Genomic DNA, 18,248 nt, shown 5'->3' with positions numbered 1-18,248 from the left:
TAACAGAGAACATAACAACCATAGATATCACCACTAGGTTATCCTTCTTCAAAACAGAATGTCTTTCTGCAACTTTTCTGAATTCTGAAATTATACCAAAGTAAAACATTACTCTCAAAATTTCTTCGGCCTTCTTAATGTTTTCACCTTCAAAAGTTGATTTTTTTTTCCTTTTGAACTCCCATGACAGCCAGCATTTTATTCTTTATATTTCTTAAGAGAAATACATAGCACTAAAAATAGGGCTAGTTCATAAACTTATCTCAGAATGTTACTATAAAGATAAGAAGGCATTGATAAACAGAATATAAAACTTCTAAAGTCTCTCATTCTTTTTTCTCTTTTTGACTTTTGGTTTCAAAATCTCATTGCTAATGGGAATTACAGACTTTGAGCAATTACTGAATTGTTCTTTGCCTCAGTTTCATTGTCTGAAAAATAGGCTCTTGGTACTACTTATCTCACCAGATTGTGGCGAAAATTAAATGAATCAACAAGAGCTTAGAACAGTGCCTGGATCAATAAATGTGAGCATTTTCCTAGACATTGTTTCAAGGGAACATGTGCTTTTCACTTTTTAAAAAAATGATCTAATTAAATTTTATATCTTGAGACACAACACAATGAGATAGTTCTTAACAATGGGATTAGGCACAGTTAGTCCAAATGCTAGAATGTGGTTTTATTTAGGATTGAGACAAGTCAATGGATGGCTTAGAAAATCTTTTCAAAAGTATCACAGCTACCAGACATGCTTAAATGGACTAAGAAGTTAGCACATCTGCTTGTATCATCATTTCAAATTGAACCACATCATTTTCCCAGTAGAAGCATGTGGGTGTTGTTCCAAAAAATAAAATAGAGGTGAAAGACAGAAGCCCCACACTTAGGCAAAGACAGCCTTCAGGCAGAGAATTCAGAAAAAAACCAAAAGATATTTCCACTCTAAGCTGGATACCTCTCAACATAAGGCACAATGTAAGGAAAGATAAGGGCTGCAACGTGCCCAGTGTGAAGAAAAGAGGATGCTTTGAAAGGCCCTGAGAATGGGGCCGTCATTTTTATAGTTTCTCTCTTTACCAATGCCACCAGAAATGGAGCCATTAATTACATCTGAGCTGGCAAGAATCATTTAACAACCTCTGTAAACTATTAAAATTTTAAAACAGAGTTGGCTTCTAGCTTCCTGGGGAAAGAGTATGTCCAAAAAAATGTACAGAAGAGGTGATTGGAATGATCATATATTCAACCTGGCAACTTCTTCTTACACACCATTACATCCTTTCACTCAGAACCTAGAGCAACTAGAGGAGCAAGACCAAAATGGCAAAGGACCACCTCTCTACGTGGCCCATGCACGGCCTGCCCAGAACCTCCCTCAGAGAGCAGTGCTGATGAGTATGAAAGAAGAGGTCACTGCACCATGTCAGTACCACTCTCCAAACGTTAGGGAGATGCTCTCCTGAGAAATCAGTGCCTTAACAACTATACCTGGAAGGGAGCTGAGAGAACCTGTCTTGCAAACCTGTCTCCATTTTTTAGTTAAGCAAAATGAGATACAGACAAGTGAACAGACTAATCCAAACGCACCTCGGTATTTATGAAAGAGCCAAAGGAAAAACTACAATTTTAATTTAAATTATTGTTAGTTTAGATCTACCTTTATTATCCCTTCAAGAAGTGACAGAGAATGTCCCCCGCCAACCTGCCCCTATCCAGAATTCTGCTAGGCAAGAGTGATAGATACAACAGTGAACATGGTCTGCACCGCGCGCTGTCCTCCGGGCAGCTCGCCCGCTTCGGCGCCCGGATTTTGGACTGGAGACGCTGCTGCAGTGCTGCCGCCGCGCTGGTCCTAGGGCCGCTAGGCTTCGTGCAGCGCGAGCCGCCGGCTCCCGGGAAGGCCCGGCGTCACCCCGTTAGGGCCTGCGCGAGCTCCGCCGGCCTGGCCCAGCTGCGCTGGCGCTCGGACGGCCGCGCGCTGCAGAAGCTGCCGGTGCTGGCCGAGCGCAGCCTGTCGGATGTGGTGAGCTTGGTGGTGTGGGCCATGGCGGTGGGCATCTCGTACATCAGCGTGTACGACCACCAAGGTATTTTCAAAAGAAATAATTCCAGATTGATGGATGAAATTTTAAAACGACAGCAGTACCTTCTGGGTCTAGATTGTTCCAAATACTCATCAAAGTTTGCAAATAGTAATGACAAAGATGATCAAGTTTTAAATTGCCAGTTGGCAGCGAAGGTGCTGTCCCCAGGGATGGGAAAGCGGACATCGTACCAGCCGCTCAGGACTTCTGCCAGCTGGTGGCCCGGCAGCAGCAGAGGCCCGGGGACCTGGACGTGGACGTGTTGGACAGTTTGATTAGTTCCAATCATTTCCCCGATCCTGATTTAATATGTTTGGTCCTGTGGACAGCACATTAGGCTTTCTTCCCTAGCAAATCAGACTGACTGAGATTGTGTCTTTGCCTTCCCACCTAAATATCAGCTATGAGGACTTTTTCTCTGCCCTCCGCGAGCAGCGCGTGGGGAAGTAGTGAGCCCTGCTTGCTACTTCCGAGCTTTGGGAGAAGAGGACCTGGGGGACGCTGATGTTTACAGACACCTGCAAACCCTGTCTACACGGCGTTCGTATTCCTCATAATTTACCAGCAAACACAACAAAGTGTCTTACTTGAGATTGTGAGTGTGTATATGCGTGTGTGGGGGAGGGCGTGTGTGTGGAAGGAAGTAAACTTATCAGTGGGGGAAGTATTGGCGAACAGAGTACATAAACCTACAACCTCGAGCGAAGAGCAGCCGTCTTCTAGGAGCTGAGATTTCAGATCTGAAGTCTTCAGGCCCTGCTACTTCCCTGTTTTTGTAGGGAGTAGAGGGATGAATCAAAGCTCTTTTGGTTGTTGTTTGGGGAAAATGGAATGATTTTGTTCAGTCTTTCCTAGTGACCAAACTTTAATTTTTAAGAATAGTATAAGAACTTAATAAATGGAAGTCTTCTCATTTGAGGGCGTTTCCAAGGAGTGGGGTTGGGAACACCCAGGTTCACACATCCGTCCATGATCATTTCGAACTTCACTGTAGTCAAACAATGCAACTTGAGAATGTCTCTCTGGGGTCTTTGTGTTATGAAGAACATTTGAAAAAGAGCTCTTCCTATACTGAAATGCAAAGTTGTAAAAATTTAAATATTGAATTAGGCAGTCAAAACCCAAAATGAGTAAGTTGTAACATTAAAAGTAAAGGTTAAAATTTTCCTTAAAAAAGGAAGGTTTTAATTTCTTTTTTTGTTTGGTGAGTTGTATGTTATATAACACCCAAAGTCCGTAGAATATTTCCATTAATTGTTCTGAGCATTTAAAAGAAGTCAGAACAGCACTTTCTCTCAAAATCAACTTGTTTCTCTTTGGAATAACACCTGGGGTTTATTCATCAAACCCTGTTGAGATTTTGCATAGAAAAGTAAGGAAGATTGAGGCTTGTGTGGGAAACAAAATATTACCAAAATCTACAAAAATAATTTAAATTCATCTTACACAGTCTCTTTTGTGACAGAGAACAGCTCTGGTTCTGTTACTTTAAAAATGAATCAGTCACTTCTTGGTAGGTGTTTAGTATATTTTCCCTCACTGCTGACCCTGGGACAGACACATTCTTCATACTGGACGGACTGTTTTCAGATCACTGTCCTGACCCCAAGCCTCTCGTCATCCAGAACCGCACACTGAGAGTGGAGTAGCCTACAAACGGAGAAGTCTGAAAAGTAGCAGACAAGACTGGATTTGGAAGGCATGGTTTGGAATTGCTTGTCAGATTCTAAAGCAGTGAAGAATAAATGTTTTGACTTTGGATTTTAAAACCCCATTTATGATTTTAAAACTACACTTGAAATAACAATGATTAAACTAAATTTTGGTCTATTGACATTACTTTGCACTTCATAGTTCTTTGTATTTTTTAAAATCTTAATTTATTTCCAAGTTTTGTGTGAAGCTACAACATATCTAAACTATTAGAAATTTTCTATTTCTGTTGTCATGTGCTGTGATTCACGTCCTACTGAATATTATTTTACTTAAGCCTTTTGTATGATAGATGATATAAATGTCATTTATAAATATTTTGCAGTATGCACAGCTTTAATAAATTTAATGGTCCCAATTGAAGAAGGGAGTTAATATTTGTTAAAATGGAATTAGTTAAATATATTACCTATTGGGTTGTAGCCCAGATCTCCACAAGATTTGAGTATTTGAATTTTTTACTCTTCTCTTCTTTCACAGTACTGTATGTTTATCAAAATAAAGCTGTAGTCCATTTCTCAATCTGCTGCAGTTTAAGAAGAGACTTGGGACACATTTAGGTAGATCCTTTCCAGAACTTTCTCACATGGTGCACCTGCTAGTGCAGTCTACAATTGGAACAGCATTGCTTGTTCCAAAATTCTTGTCAAAATCCTCACAACCTCTCCATCATCAGAGCTCAGAATTGATCATTGTAAAGAAAAGCATATGTCTTTATGTGTATCAAAGGCATTGTCTTTAAATTGTTTCTTCTTAACATTCCCCACAATGGAAAAATCACCAAATCGAGCCCTCTACATGGCTGGAGCAGAGCAAGAAGGGAAGATTTGAATTCAATTCCCAATTCAAGTTGTGGTTTGCTTCTTAAAACTGATGGGTTAGTGCTGTAAAGTGGAAAGGCTGGTTTTAATGTGAATAGTGAAGTATGGTCTATTGTGACAAAGGCTGAAGAATTCCTGTCTCTGAGCAGATGTTTAATATTAATGAACATTGCCAAATATACTGTGCATATCAATAATTTAGTCTTTGAATGTATATTAATCTGCTCCCTCCTGTGTGATGGAGCCATGCATAGAATCAGTTCAATCCTTGTGATGTTTTGTATGACTGTAGACTTTGGCAACATGTAAAATAATTGTACAGCAAATTTTTATGATTATGGAATCAAATTTATTAAATTTTATTATTGAAAGTTGAAACTTAAAATGTATGAACAAAAACCAATAAAAGAATGTACTCTTTTCATGGTCTGTAGTATGTGAATGTTACATTTATTCTGAACATTTAGGGACTGCAGAAATGTAATGAGAAACTCCTATGACTAGATAACAGTACTAGTTTTTTAAGATTGTATGCTCTTGGTTGAAATGTATTCCCATTTTTAACAACTTAAACATTTGAAATCTTACAGTGTTATTTGCCTTTTGTTAGATAATAAAAATTCAGCTTCACAATTGCCAGGATTTTCAAAATCCCACAGCAACTAAAAATCTGAGCTATTTTCACTGAATATGGAATTGCCAAATTAAAAGTATGTGTACTCCTTTAAAAAGGAATTTGATAGTTCTTGTCAAAACAGGAAATTGAAAGATAAGAGCTGTAGTTTGTCTTACACTGCCTATTCACTGTCTAACCTGAAGACATAGTTGTAAAACAGTTGGCTTTTTGGGCATGGTTTTCATCTAAAATCAAGTTTGTCAAAGGTCGCATTTTAACTCTGGGAAATGTCTTTAACAAAATTACTTAGAAGTTTAAGGATAGTTTGAAATAAAATCCAGGAAATAAGATTAGTGTCAGCAATTGCCCAAGACCCTATATAACTGGCTGTAGAGTGATAAAACTGGTGGAAAAGAGGAACACAAGAAGAATTTTCATGAGGTTTTTAAAAAATTATACAAAAATGTTAGAGGATTCAGAGAAGCATAAATAAAAGAAAATAACCTCATTGATTACATTTTTGCTGACAATCCTTCCAGAATTTTTTGTACTTTTATTTAAAAAATGTATCCCACTGTATCAGGTTTAATAAATTCTTTTAAAACTAAAAAAAAAAACAAAACAAAACAAAACAGTGAACATGGAACTCACTGTATGCATTTTCACTTGGCTTCTCAAACCAAGATAGTTTGTCCATCCTTTTCAATAGTTTGCAAGTTGTCACAAGTTTATCTATTGACTCTTAGAAGCAGAGTCACAGCTATGTCAACAAAATCTTTCATCTATCCTTTCTGCATACAGTCAATCTTAAGAGAAAATTAAATGGTCTGGCACAGATGAGTTCATTAGCTATTAACTTGAACCATGCAACACTTCTATTTTTTTTCCATCAAAATTGACCAAATATTGGCAATGTCACAGAATCCAACATAGCATTCATAAGCAGCCTGAAATCTCTTAAGAAGAAAGTCACCCTTCATTTTGACAAATCATCCCAGATATTCCATAAGAATGTATTGCATGGGTTTCAGCTAGAAATTTTCAGAAAACAGATAAATTAATAAGTTATGGAATACAAACATGCTGAAATACTGTATAGGAATACAAAGAACAAGTTATTCATACTCACAATATGGATGAATAAGGAGAACAGAAACTGTGTTGACTGGACTGGAAGACATCACAACACAAAAAGAGTACATGCTGTATGATTCGATTTATATGAAGGTCCAGAACAAGAAAAATTATTTTACAGTGATAGAATTTAGGACAGCAGCTCTCCAGGACTACATGGTTTGTGAAGGGACCTGAGAAAAATCTATGGAATGCTGAATGTGCTCTATGTCTTAAACTACATCTTGGTCACAGAGGATAAGCTGATATAATAATCTATCTGTCTATGTGCTTAATATCATTGTACTTTCCCCATTTTGTGACGTGGGCACATGTATTACATCCCAGGAACCAGGAGTGGTGGCACATGACTGTACTCCCCACATTCTGCAAGCCTAAACCAGGAGGATCACAGCAGCTCAAGCCCAGCCTGCACAACTTAATGAGACCCTGTCTTAACTTAGCAAGACTCTGTCTCAAAATAAAAAATTTAAAAGGGCTAGACACATAGCTCAGTGAAAAGGCCCTAGGTTCAATCCCTAGTACTCAAAAAAAGGGGGGGGGGAGGGAGGAAGGTAGTTACAGTCCGTGGCATAGTGCTTTGGCATAGTGGTCAAGCACAAGCTCTGAAGACAGAGCTCCCACTAACTCACCATTTGACCTTCAATGACAAACTTATTCTCTCTAAGCCTCTGTGTTCTTGTCCCTGAAATGGAGAGGTACAATAACACCTACCCACTAGAGCTCGGGGGATCATTAAGTAGAATAATATCTATGAGGTACATGGCCCAGAACAGGGGCTCAAGAATGGTCACCTGGTGCTAGAAGTAGCACTGGCCAGAGTCCACACTGAGCCCCCTCACTCTCTGCACACACAGTGATTTCTGGAGAGTCCTTCCTCGAACCACATGCCAACCCTGTGAGCCCTTCTCATCAGCAACACCCCCTCCTCACCACCAGCAGGGTGTCAGGAAGGTTGTGGTCCTCGGTGAAGGTGATGAGCACAGGGGTGATGTCCGCGGCACTGAGCTTCAACATGGCTATACTGACAGAAAACTGCATCGGAGGCCTTGCCCGCCTGCGGGAACACAGCCACCTTCCTCGGCAGGTCGCCTGCACACATGCATTTGAATACGTGTCTTGCCACAAAGTGCATGGTGGGCCCAAGGTTCCTGAGGCCAGATGACGGTTTCAGGGGCATTTTCTAGATGGCCTGCAGGAATGCAGTCTTCCCCTTGTAGACTGAGAAGTGAACCAGATAATCTGTCCTGACATTATAGGGAAAAATGGCCACTCAGGCCCCACTGGGCAGGTACTGTCACTTATTTCCAACTTCATCAACAGGAATAGCAAAATGTCTCTCATTTTTTCAAAATCGAACTGGGAGACATCACTCATCATATCCAAGGCAAAGACCACTTTCATTGGGAGCACTGGGCAGCAGGAAACACCTTGACACAAGGGATACACAGATTGGAGATGTTCTGTAAATGCCCCCAAACAGGGTAGGGTTTAAGTGAGTAAGGAGTCTTTACCTGTGGAACAAGCTAGAAGGGAAATTATTTGGGAGGGATAAGAACACATTATTAATTTACACAGGCAATGGCTTCAATATAAACACCTTCTCCTCTTAAAAAGTGAATTATGGCCTTGTAGGCTCCCGCCTGAATATGGCAGAGGCCTCTACTTGACCCTCAATATCCATTCTACCCTTTTGCTATAGTAATAGAACCCCCAATTCCTGACTAGGAAAAGGACTACCTGGAACAAAGACCACATTTTCCAGCAGGGTAGCTATCTTACTAAGCTCTAAATAACAGAATAAGAAAAAGAACAGGTGAAACTGGAAAGCTTTCCTTCTTCCTTTTCTTTCTCTGCTGGTTGAGAAAGAGATATGATGGTTTAAACCCGATAAACTGCTAGGACCATGAGGTGGTGTGGGGAATAGGAAACTCCCCCCAGCCAAACGACCCACACACAACAACACAGCAAGAAAATATAGCCCTGAACACCATGGGGCTTCCATGAAGCCAATTGATGACATATTGAGTTAGGTCACAAACAACTGAAATTAAATCTAACTAATCCATCAAGCTACTATGAAATTATATTTACTATATACTTTATTTGTACATATGCATATAAAACTACATGTGACAGGTTGGGTGTGGTGGCTCATAGCTGTAATCGCAGCATTTGGAAGGCTGAGGCAGGAGGATCACCACAAGTCTGAGGCTAGCCTGGGCTACATAGTGAGTTCAAGGCCAGCCTGGATTACATAGTGAGACCCTGTCTCAAAAAACCAAACAAAAACAAAAACAAAAAAACTACACATGACATATGTAAAGTATAATATAAACTATGCACACTTCATGTAAATATATATACACAAGCAATATATTTTCATGTAAAATATTGGAAAAATTAAAATTATCCTTAATCCATCATATATGTATCCACATAAATAGAAATATATGAATCACTTTTTCATTTTATTTTATAAAATTTGCAACATAGGACATGTTCTTTTCTGAATCAATTTTCACTTAGCATATGGTGTATCGATAAATTTAGAGCAACATCATCTATTCAATTACACAGATGTCCCATGATTTCTTCAGCCAATATCCCTTTGTGATGAACGTATCTGTGCAAGTATCTGTACATATCTGTCTAATCAGAGCCTTAATTAAATCTCTACAGTTATGGATTTTCATATATATGCTCCAACTGATGTTCAGAAAAGATGCACCATTTTACACTTACTCCCATCAGCAATGTGCCCTTTTATACATTTTATACATTTTAGAAATAGTCTAAAGTTAAGGACCAAAAATGGTATATCCTTATTTTAATTTGTATTCTTTGACTTCTTGTGAGGATGAACATTTTCATAGGTTTATTATTTGTATGTAGTTTTTCTTTTCTAAACTCCCATTTGTGTCTTTTGGCCATTTTCAATTTAGGAGGTTTTTTATTTATTTGTTTGTTTTGTTTATTCAGGTTTGGCCATGACAAAATGTCTCTGTCTACCAATAAAAATGATTGAGTGGCAGCAATTTTTACTTTGATATGATATGATAAAGAAGTTAAGGTCTCTGCTTAGGTCTATTGCTTATATTGCAAATATGTTTTCCCATTTTTCTGTTTGTTTTTAACTTCATGGGGTTTCTCAGTGCATTAACTTTTTATATGCTCAATTCTTTTCCTTTGTGGTTAAGCTTATAGCATTATTCTTTGTGACTTTTAGGAAAATGGATTCCAGAGTCTCCCAGACAGCAACTGGATGGGAATGGACAGAACATGGAAGGGTTAGAGTAACTGTAGAGAAAATGTAAACCTCCAAACAAAGGAATTTGCTAAGTCCATGTTCTCTCCCTAGTGCGGGTAAGTGGAGCAATGCATGCTCTCTAGGATGTAAATGCCCTGGAAGACACTAAAGAGAGTAAGCAAATTTTAATCAGGGAATGTGGCAAACATTACTTAAGGTTTAATAGTTTATAATCCCATTTTTTATTTGGTACCAGGGATCAAACTAGGGTCCTTGCACTTATGCAGCAGGCGACGAAACCACTGAGCTAAATCCCCAGCCCTATAATTCCATTTTTAAAAGATAAATAAAATAGAATACATTTCTTTTCAAAGGGTCATCATTGATCCCACCTATTTAAATGGGTGAGATAAAAAGAGCAAGGTTCCTCTTTTGTCTATTGTATGCACCAAGATGCAGACACATAGTGTGCAAATATCATTCTGTTTCATGGTTCCTAGTGTTTCACAGTGGGCTGCTTTTCATTACCAAGATGGACACCTTCCAAACACTTCATGTCTGAGACCACTTCGGGAAAGATTATGTCCCCAAGGGGAACCTCAAATGTTAATTTTAAGAGCTTTTTGTGATAAACAAGCCACCACTGAAGCCTCAGTCAAATCCTCAAGTGACTTATGCCCCAATCCTTGATCCATCCCCACTTCACACCTCCAACTCCTTTTGAGCCTTTCCCAAGCAACTTAACGGCAGTTTTCTCATATGAAATCAACAATTTCACAAGGCTGTTAGAAAGATGGGAAAAGATAGGGAAAGGAAATATGAATTCAATTTGAAGCATATTTCTCTTCACTCTTGTGACTTTAAAATGTCATGTGGAGGGCTGGGGATTTAGCTCTGTGGCACCGCGCCTGCCTCCCAAGCACGAGGTCCTGAGTTCAATCCTTGGTATCGCAAAAATAAAATAAAATAAAATGTGGACATACCAGTGCATATCTGAAGCTTTTTAATGTACAATAGGAAATCCAAATATTGCTAGAGCAGATGAAACTCTCCAATAAATATATTTCTGGATCCAGTGGATGTTTTAAGCATTTTTAAATTCTTATATACAATATAGTAAAATTCTTATATACAATATAGTAAGTAAGGGGCTCTTTTTCAAAAAAATCTAACTCAGAAAGTAATGGAATCAAACCTGATTTTGAAGTTCAAATCCAGGAATCTTAGCAGAGAGTGCAGGGACATGCTTTCAATGCTTGGATCTTTGCAATAGCAATTTCTATAACATTTCTTTAGAATGATTGCCAAGACAGGGCCCCCTAACACCACCCCTAGTAAATCTGCTTCTCTCCTCTGATCCTTTCCTCTCTGTTCTGTTCTGTCCTCAAGCCCAGTTTCCATCACCTCCTGCCCCTTAGCTGCCTCCACATCCCCCATCCCTGCCTAATACTTTTTGTGTGCCTAGGAGATGGAATCTCATCATAACTTCGGAGACTGTTTTTAGGTGTGACATGAGACACAAAGAGACCTGTACTATACCATGTGTTGGCTTATAAACACTTTGTAAGCAATGCTCAAGCTTTACAGAAAGGTATATTATAGGAAGGTAACAGCCTCAAAATCAACTTTCATGTCAACTAATGTTACCCAAAACATTCGCACTCTATGCTGGATTTAAAATATTATTCTACTACTTTTACTTGACTCAGTTAAAATATTTCAGAATAAAGTCTGTAAACTTAAAGTATTAACAATTTATAAGAGGAGAAACTAAAGAATCTAACATATATCTGTTTTGTGAAAGTGTAAAGTTTTATGTTCTGAAAAGAGTAAAGTTTAGAATTTAAAATCTTCACTTGTCATCATATCTAATAAACCTTTGGGGCCGTTGGGGCCCTGGAAAGGAAAGAAATTTGGGTTAAAATACAAGATTCTGATGTTTCTCACATTCTTCTCTGGACCCAATAAGAGACTCTGAGAAAGTTCAATTCCCTACACAGACTGCCCTGCACTCTTGACCCTGGGACTCTGCCTGACCCCTTAAGGGAGGGTGGAGTATCTAAGAGGTGAGTCTAGATAGATGTGACAAAGAAGCTTTTAGAAGACCAGGTCATTTTGAAACCAACAGTTCAGAATCAAATTCAGAAGAAGGTCATGTAAGACCCCATGTATATTCACAGGCTGTTCTAAAGTAGATTCCACAGCTGGACTATAATCCAAGCATACCTGAGGCAGAAGGATCATCACAAGTTCAAGGCCAGCCTGCACTACATAGTGAGTTCAAGGCCAGTTTGAACTACATGATGAAACTGTCTCAAAAAAAATAAAAATAAAAAAACAATAAACTTGATCCCAGTCCACCCTTGCCTTCAGGCCATGGATCACCAGCCTGTCTGCCCTAATACTGAAAAAGTCTTTCTCAAATCCTTCAGATTATAGTTTCCTGGATCAGCCCCTCCGGGAACCTAGAGCCCTCCTGTGTTATTTGTACTCTACAAGGTAGGAATCTGTCACCTTGGGCAGGTTGCTACCATCTTTTCCGTCTGTTTCCTTAACTGTAAAATGGACATAAATACTCCCTTTTTCTCTATAATTTGTGACTCTCTGACTTTGCAGCCTCTCTCCAGTAAACCCAAAGGAGTAGGATCAACCCAGGTTCAACCCATGGCTGACCTATAGCACCATCCATCATGGAACAATGGCCCAGCCTCCTAGGATAGGACAAGGGCAGAATTAGAGTCTCAATGTCTCCCCTTTTGTAGGGGGAATGGGCATGATCAAAATATATTATAAGGGCTGGGGATTTAGTTCAGTGGTTCCACTGCCTGCCTTGCAAGTGCAAGGACCTGAGTTCGATCCCCAGTACCAAAAAAAAAGATACACATTGAAACCCAATATTTTGTAAAAGAAGTAAGAATCAATAATAAAAAGAGAAAAAAGTCTTTCCTTTCATACAAAATAGCTTGCCAGGAAATATTTTTTTAAATATTTGTAGGTGTGAAACATTATTTCAGTTAAGATTATATAAATGTATTATTTGTTAAGATTTCCTTCTTGTTTTTACATAAATATTTTTGCTCTTCTTGTTTGTAAGGACAAACTCTCCAGTGAATTTTACATATCTTTTATGTATTTAGGCATATTCATAAATCTCTATGCATTATAATATGGTCTCCATATTCAAGGAGAAAATACATATTGAATATATGTACTATGGAAGGATTTGAAGCAAATGTCCTCTAAAGCAAATTTGGCCTATTCCATAGATCCTCTTGAATGTCTCAAATGTTCATTTCTTCTTCAGATATGCTTCCTATCAGATCATTCATTTTTATACAAAGGTTGAAAACAAAAGAAACGAGAGAATACATGTTACCATTTTTCCCGGTGGGCCTTGGTCACCTGGAGTTCCAACAAATCCAGGAAATCAAGCACTACCCTGAAAATGACACCAAAGGAATGAGCCTCCCCCTGAGATCAAGTAAAAGACCCACTTTGAGATAACAAGTCATTGTTATACCTAAGGACAATGAGTCTGGGATTGACCATTTTGTTTATGATTTGTGCATCTGTAGAGAGAGAGAGATGGAGATTCCATCTGGGGGTTGGGGATGTCTTTTCAGGAACCATCCAATTCCCCTCCAGCCACAAACCTAACCCCACCTTTGCCCATGTGTGATTCACACACACACAGTCCCAGACAGAGCCTTAAAAGATAACTCAGTATTTATTTGAGGATCAAGATCATAAAACAAAAACAATGCATAAGTCTTTATTGAGGTCCTGACACCAGGAAAAAGGAAAAATTCCCATACCACCTTTTGGTTTTCAGTGTCTCAGAAAAGGCAGAGTGGCTATAGGCTCACTGCTCATATTCTAGGTATGACACAGAAGTACCTGGATTTAATTGATGCTTTATCTTTTTTTTTTATTTGAAACTAGAAAGGTAAGTTGGCTGATCAGGGCAGCCATAGGCAGCAGCAAGCTATGATAAGCATAGGTTAAACTTTTTCTTTGTCATTGCCAATGGATCAAAATAACCAATTACACAGTGTATGGAAAATATACATTTTATTTCCCTTCCTCTTTTCTGCACTGAATTCTAGTCCATATCCTTTTCACAGGAGGCCTTGCTCCATCAGCTACACACTACCCTGATGTTAATATCTACAAGGGTTACTCCTTTCAAAAATAGTTACTCGTGATTGTAGCTTTCAATGCTGAATCATCAGAACCTGAAGCCATGGCTCCCCCACCCCACCCCCACCCCCCACAGGGGATCAAACTCAGGACCTTGTGCTTTCGAGGCAGGCACAGTGACACTGAGCTAAATCTCTGGCCCAGCAATGGCTTTTTCATGGGAGACTTCATGAAGCAAAGTGGACACAAAGTTCACCAAGATGGAAGCCATGTTCTTAAGAATCTAGTCCTAAAAGAGCTAAAAGAAAGTTAGGGCTTGGAAGAATCCTAAAGAAACAGCAAGGTTTGCTCTACAGCCAAAACAATGCCCCTCCAAATGATGTCTAGACCTACCAAACACAGAGGTGCCCCCAAACTTGTTCTTAAAAGAGTGATATTGCAAAACTAATGTATTTTCTATTGCTACAGCTTAACAAACTACATTTGCATTCAGAAGATGAATAAGAGTGGATTGAGCAAGGAGTGTGGTAACTCAAGGCAAGTGCAGAAGTGCTGCCTGCAGAGGAGTGAGCATCCGGCCAAGAGGTCCATTAACCAGTGCACTTGTGATGGTATAGGCTTAAGGTCATTGGTGTTTACTCTCTTCCCTCTGACTCCCTTTGCTCCCTTCTCTCCTTGGTGGCCAGGGGTCACCATATTCTCCCTTGACAAAACCAAAAGCAGAACTTTGAAGTGAAGAAAAGTACCCAATGCCCACCCCAGGAAGATGTCCCCTTACTTGCACACCAGGATAGCCAGGAAATCCACATTCTCCCTAGTGTCAGAAGTAAGGTTTCACACTAAACTTGCTGGAAGAGAAGTTAGGTAGAACTCTCGAAGACATTGGCATAGGAAAAACTTTATGAACAAATCCTCAGTAGCACAGGAACTAGCACAAAGAATCAACAACTGGGATCTTGTCTTAGTAAAAAGCTTCTGCACTGCAAGAGAAACCTCCAAAAGAGCCAAGAGACAACCTACAATGTGGGAAAAAAATTTTAGCAGCTGTACCTCAGACAAAGGTCTACTATCTAGAATATATAAAGAACTCAAAAAGATCAGACCCCCCAAATATAAAGACTCAATTCAAAACTGGGCATCTGAAATAAACACACATTTCTTACACAAACAAGTAAAAGCAGCAAATAAATATATGAAAAAATATTCAACATCACTGGTCATTTGAGAGATGCAGATAAAAACAACCATGAGATTCCACCTCACCCCAGAAAGAATGGCTGCTATCAAGAAATCAACCAATAACAAATGCTGGTGGGGTTGTGGGAAGAAAGGAACCCTTCTTCATTGGTGAGAGTGCAGACTGGTGCAACCACTGTGGAAATCAATATGAAGATACCTTAAACAACTAGGATTGTGAGTCCTATTTGACCCAGCAATTCCTCTACTGGGTATCTTCCCAAAAGAATTAAAAGAATCATACCATGATATATGTACACCCATTTTTAATAGCAGCATGGTTTGTAATAGCTAAAATTTGGAAACAGCCCAATTGCCCATCAACTGGAGACTGGATGAAGAAAATGTGGTTTTTTTATAAAATGGAGTACTACTCAGCCATAAAGAATGAGAAACTAGAGACATTTAGAGCTAAGTGGATGCAAATTGAGGCCATATTCTTTTTTTTTTTTAGTACCGGCGATTGAACTCGGGTCCTTCCACTTTTGAGGCAGGCAGCAGAACCACTGAGCTAAATCCCTGGCCTAGGCCATACTCTTAAGTGAAATAAATAGGACACACATGTGTAAATACCAAATAGTTTCTCTGGTGTGAGAAACTGAAAGTGTAAATAAGGATTAAAATGAACGATTGATAATTTGAAATAAGAAAAAAAGGTCCAAAGGGGTAGGGAAAGTGGGATGGGAAGGGGAAAAGAAAAAAGAGAAAGGAAAAATTATGAGAAGAGGAAAAAATGGAAACAAAGTCTTTGTAAATAGGGAAGGGAGGACAGGGAACGGGGGAAAAATAAGAAGCAAGATACGTCATATACAGGTACAAATACCCAATGATAAATGTAAATGTATTGTTACCTAAAATGTAATAATAAAAAAATTTAAGGAAAAAATAATAATAATAATCACCTCTATAATATATGATAAAATGTTGGTTTATGATCATAATTTGTTCTGGAAACATGCTTGTAATCCAAAGCACTTGTATATCAAAGCAAATTTCCCCATAAGAAATAATGGAAACTCAGATGATTCATTCCACGACACCAAAATATTCATACAAAAAGATTACAATACTTTAACATAATACAAAATAATAAATAAGATGCAAAATATAAAGAAAAATAAACTAACCTGCACTTATCTTTGCAAATCTTTGTGGCTGGTGTGAGGGAAATAAGAGAAAAGAGGGTTATAGTGTAGGACAACTTCCACTATCGCTAATGGAATCACTGCTATCTATTGGCTCAGTGGACTCTTTTCTGTTTTTGGTTTTGGGGTTTTTTTGCATATATTTTCTATTGATAATATCTATTTTTAAATTTAATTTTATTGGTACATTTTACTTATACAATATAATGGCATTCATCCTTGGAAATTTGCACCTTTACATAATCTCTCTTGGTTCTTATTTTTCCCCTTTCCCCTGCTCTCCCTTCAACCCCTCCATCCCTCCATATTTACAAAGACTTTGTTTCCATTTTTTCATATTCTCATATTAATTCCATTCCCTTCAGTTTTGTTTTGTTTTTGTTGGGGTTTTTTGGTACCAGGGATTGAACTCGGGACCTTGCTCTTGTGAAGCAGGTAGTGGAACCACTGAGCGAAATCCCCAGCTCTAGAATCTTTTTCTTTTTGTGCCACAAGGAATCTATCCAATGACACTTGCTTGTGCCTCCTTTTGAAGATTTCATGGAAATGTGACATTGCACTGTCATTAAACAGATTCACTGCTCACACTGCTCCAGTCTTCTTCAGGTGCTGATTTTCTGCAAAAATTTGCACTGTTTCCCACATTTTATGCATATCACTAATCTTCTTTGAAGTAAGAGATTCCTCTGGCTTTTTCTCCTCCTCCTCTGCAGACAAGATCTCCTCCATAAATTCTTGCTGTCTTGCTGTTGGGAAATGATCACCCACAATCATATGGGGGGGAGATCAGTGGTTCAGTTGTGATCATGTGACTTTGGCATCAGGTACTACTCATATTGCAAGACATCTCACATTTATGAAGTTAAAATTTGTTAGAAATGTTTGTTTGTCTTGCAGAACAAATTACTCACAATCCAAGGCTTTATTATACTTAAGTGCCAAAAGACTTCTCCAGCTTCTTATAAGAGACTTGACTTTTCCACCTTCATCACTTCTTGAGGTCATACTCTAAAAGCCATGGCATTATTTCAGAGAAGACCATGATTGAATGTATATCTGATGAGCAGAGTGGGGAGAATCTTCCCTGTGGAGTTGTTTGTGATTTTTTTTAATGCTCATGTTAATGAACAAGAAGACATGAGGAAACTTGTTTTCTAAAATCACAGACTGTCAGAAATTTAACTATTAGAAATTACATTCAGCAAGAATGAATGCCTCATTCTTGCCTGTAGGATTGAAGTCATTTTAACATAGAGAAACAGCACCAATTCCCACCTCAAGTGCATGCTTCAGATAAGGGTTTTACACAAAGCATTCCATATTGATCCTAACTTTGTAGTTTCTGAGGAAAGAGAACCCTGCATTCTCACCTCAGCCCAGACCGATGTCAATCTCTTTACACAGTGCTCCTAGTTTACTTTGAGTTACCACACTCTGCTGTGTTTAAATTTCACCCAAATCTTGTCTCTCTCCAGCTACCATGACAAACATGTATCCTCCTGTGTCTGGTGAAGTACTCCATGGTCTCTCTGGTGCAGGGTCTCTCTTGGTAAGCAAGTTAATCGAACTGTGTTGGACAGCAAGTGTGCCCTCAGTGGCCTTTATCACATGGACCTTATCACCTCTAGGCAATTTTTACACAGCACAGATAATTTTGTCAGTCATTGGGAAGGAAAGCTTCAGTCAGAAGCTAAGTCTGAACCTTTTTTAAAAAAAAACCTCATGGTGGACACCAAACCACAGCCCTGAGGGCCGAGGAGCAGAGACTCCCCCAATGCCAAGGAGCTGAGCCTTTCAGGCTGCCTTAGCAGCACCCCTAGCACAGATGATCAGAGCCCCCACACAAGTGCCAAGGAGGTATGCCACATTCATGCCAGCAGGACAAACACACACACACACACACACACACACACACAGAGTTGAAATGAGAAGACATGTAAACAGGTCTCAAAACCAGACTTCTAGATCACGTAAAGCAATCCCAAAGGGAAACAAGATGGAAAAATCTGATACTAAACCACATCCACTCCCTGAACTGGCAACAAAAGAGGATATGGAAAAAAATGAAATCAGAAATAATTTCACAGATAACAGCAGAGATTGTGC

General features: G+C 39.0%; 2 pseudogenes; one reads left to right on the top strand and one right to left on the bottom strand.

Annotated features, from left to right (window-relative positions):
• LOC147825225 (collagen alpha-4(VI) chain-like) overlaps nucleotides 1-16,916 on the bottom strand; it is a 28,921-nt pseudogene extending 12,005 nt beyond the window's left edge.
• Nucleotides 1,691-2,977, top strand: LOC106009388 (dehydrodolichyl diphosphate synthase complex subunit NUS1 pseudogene; annotated as a pseudogene).
• Nucleotides 16,917-18,248: the final 1,332 nt, after the last annotated feature.

Source organism: Heterocephalus glaber, unplaced genomic scaffold (assembly GCF_053883595.1).
Source record: "Heterocephalus glaber isolate CG9 unplaced genomic scaffold, H.glaber_assembly_v1.0 deba00001504, whole genome shotgun sequence".
In the NCBI taxonomy this organism is placed as follows: domain Eukaryota; kingdom Metazoa; phylum Chordata; class Mammalia; order Rodentia; family Bathyergidae; genus Heterocephalus; species Heterocephalus glaber.
The sequence above is the reverse complement of the archived record's forward strand: the minus strand, read 5'-3'. Positions and strand labels throughout refer to the sequence as shown.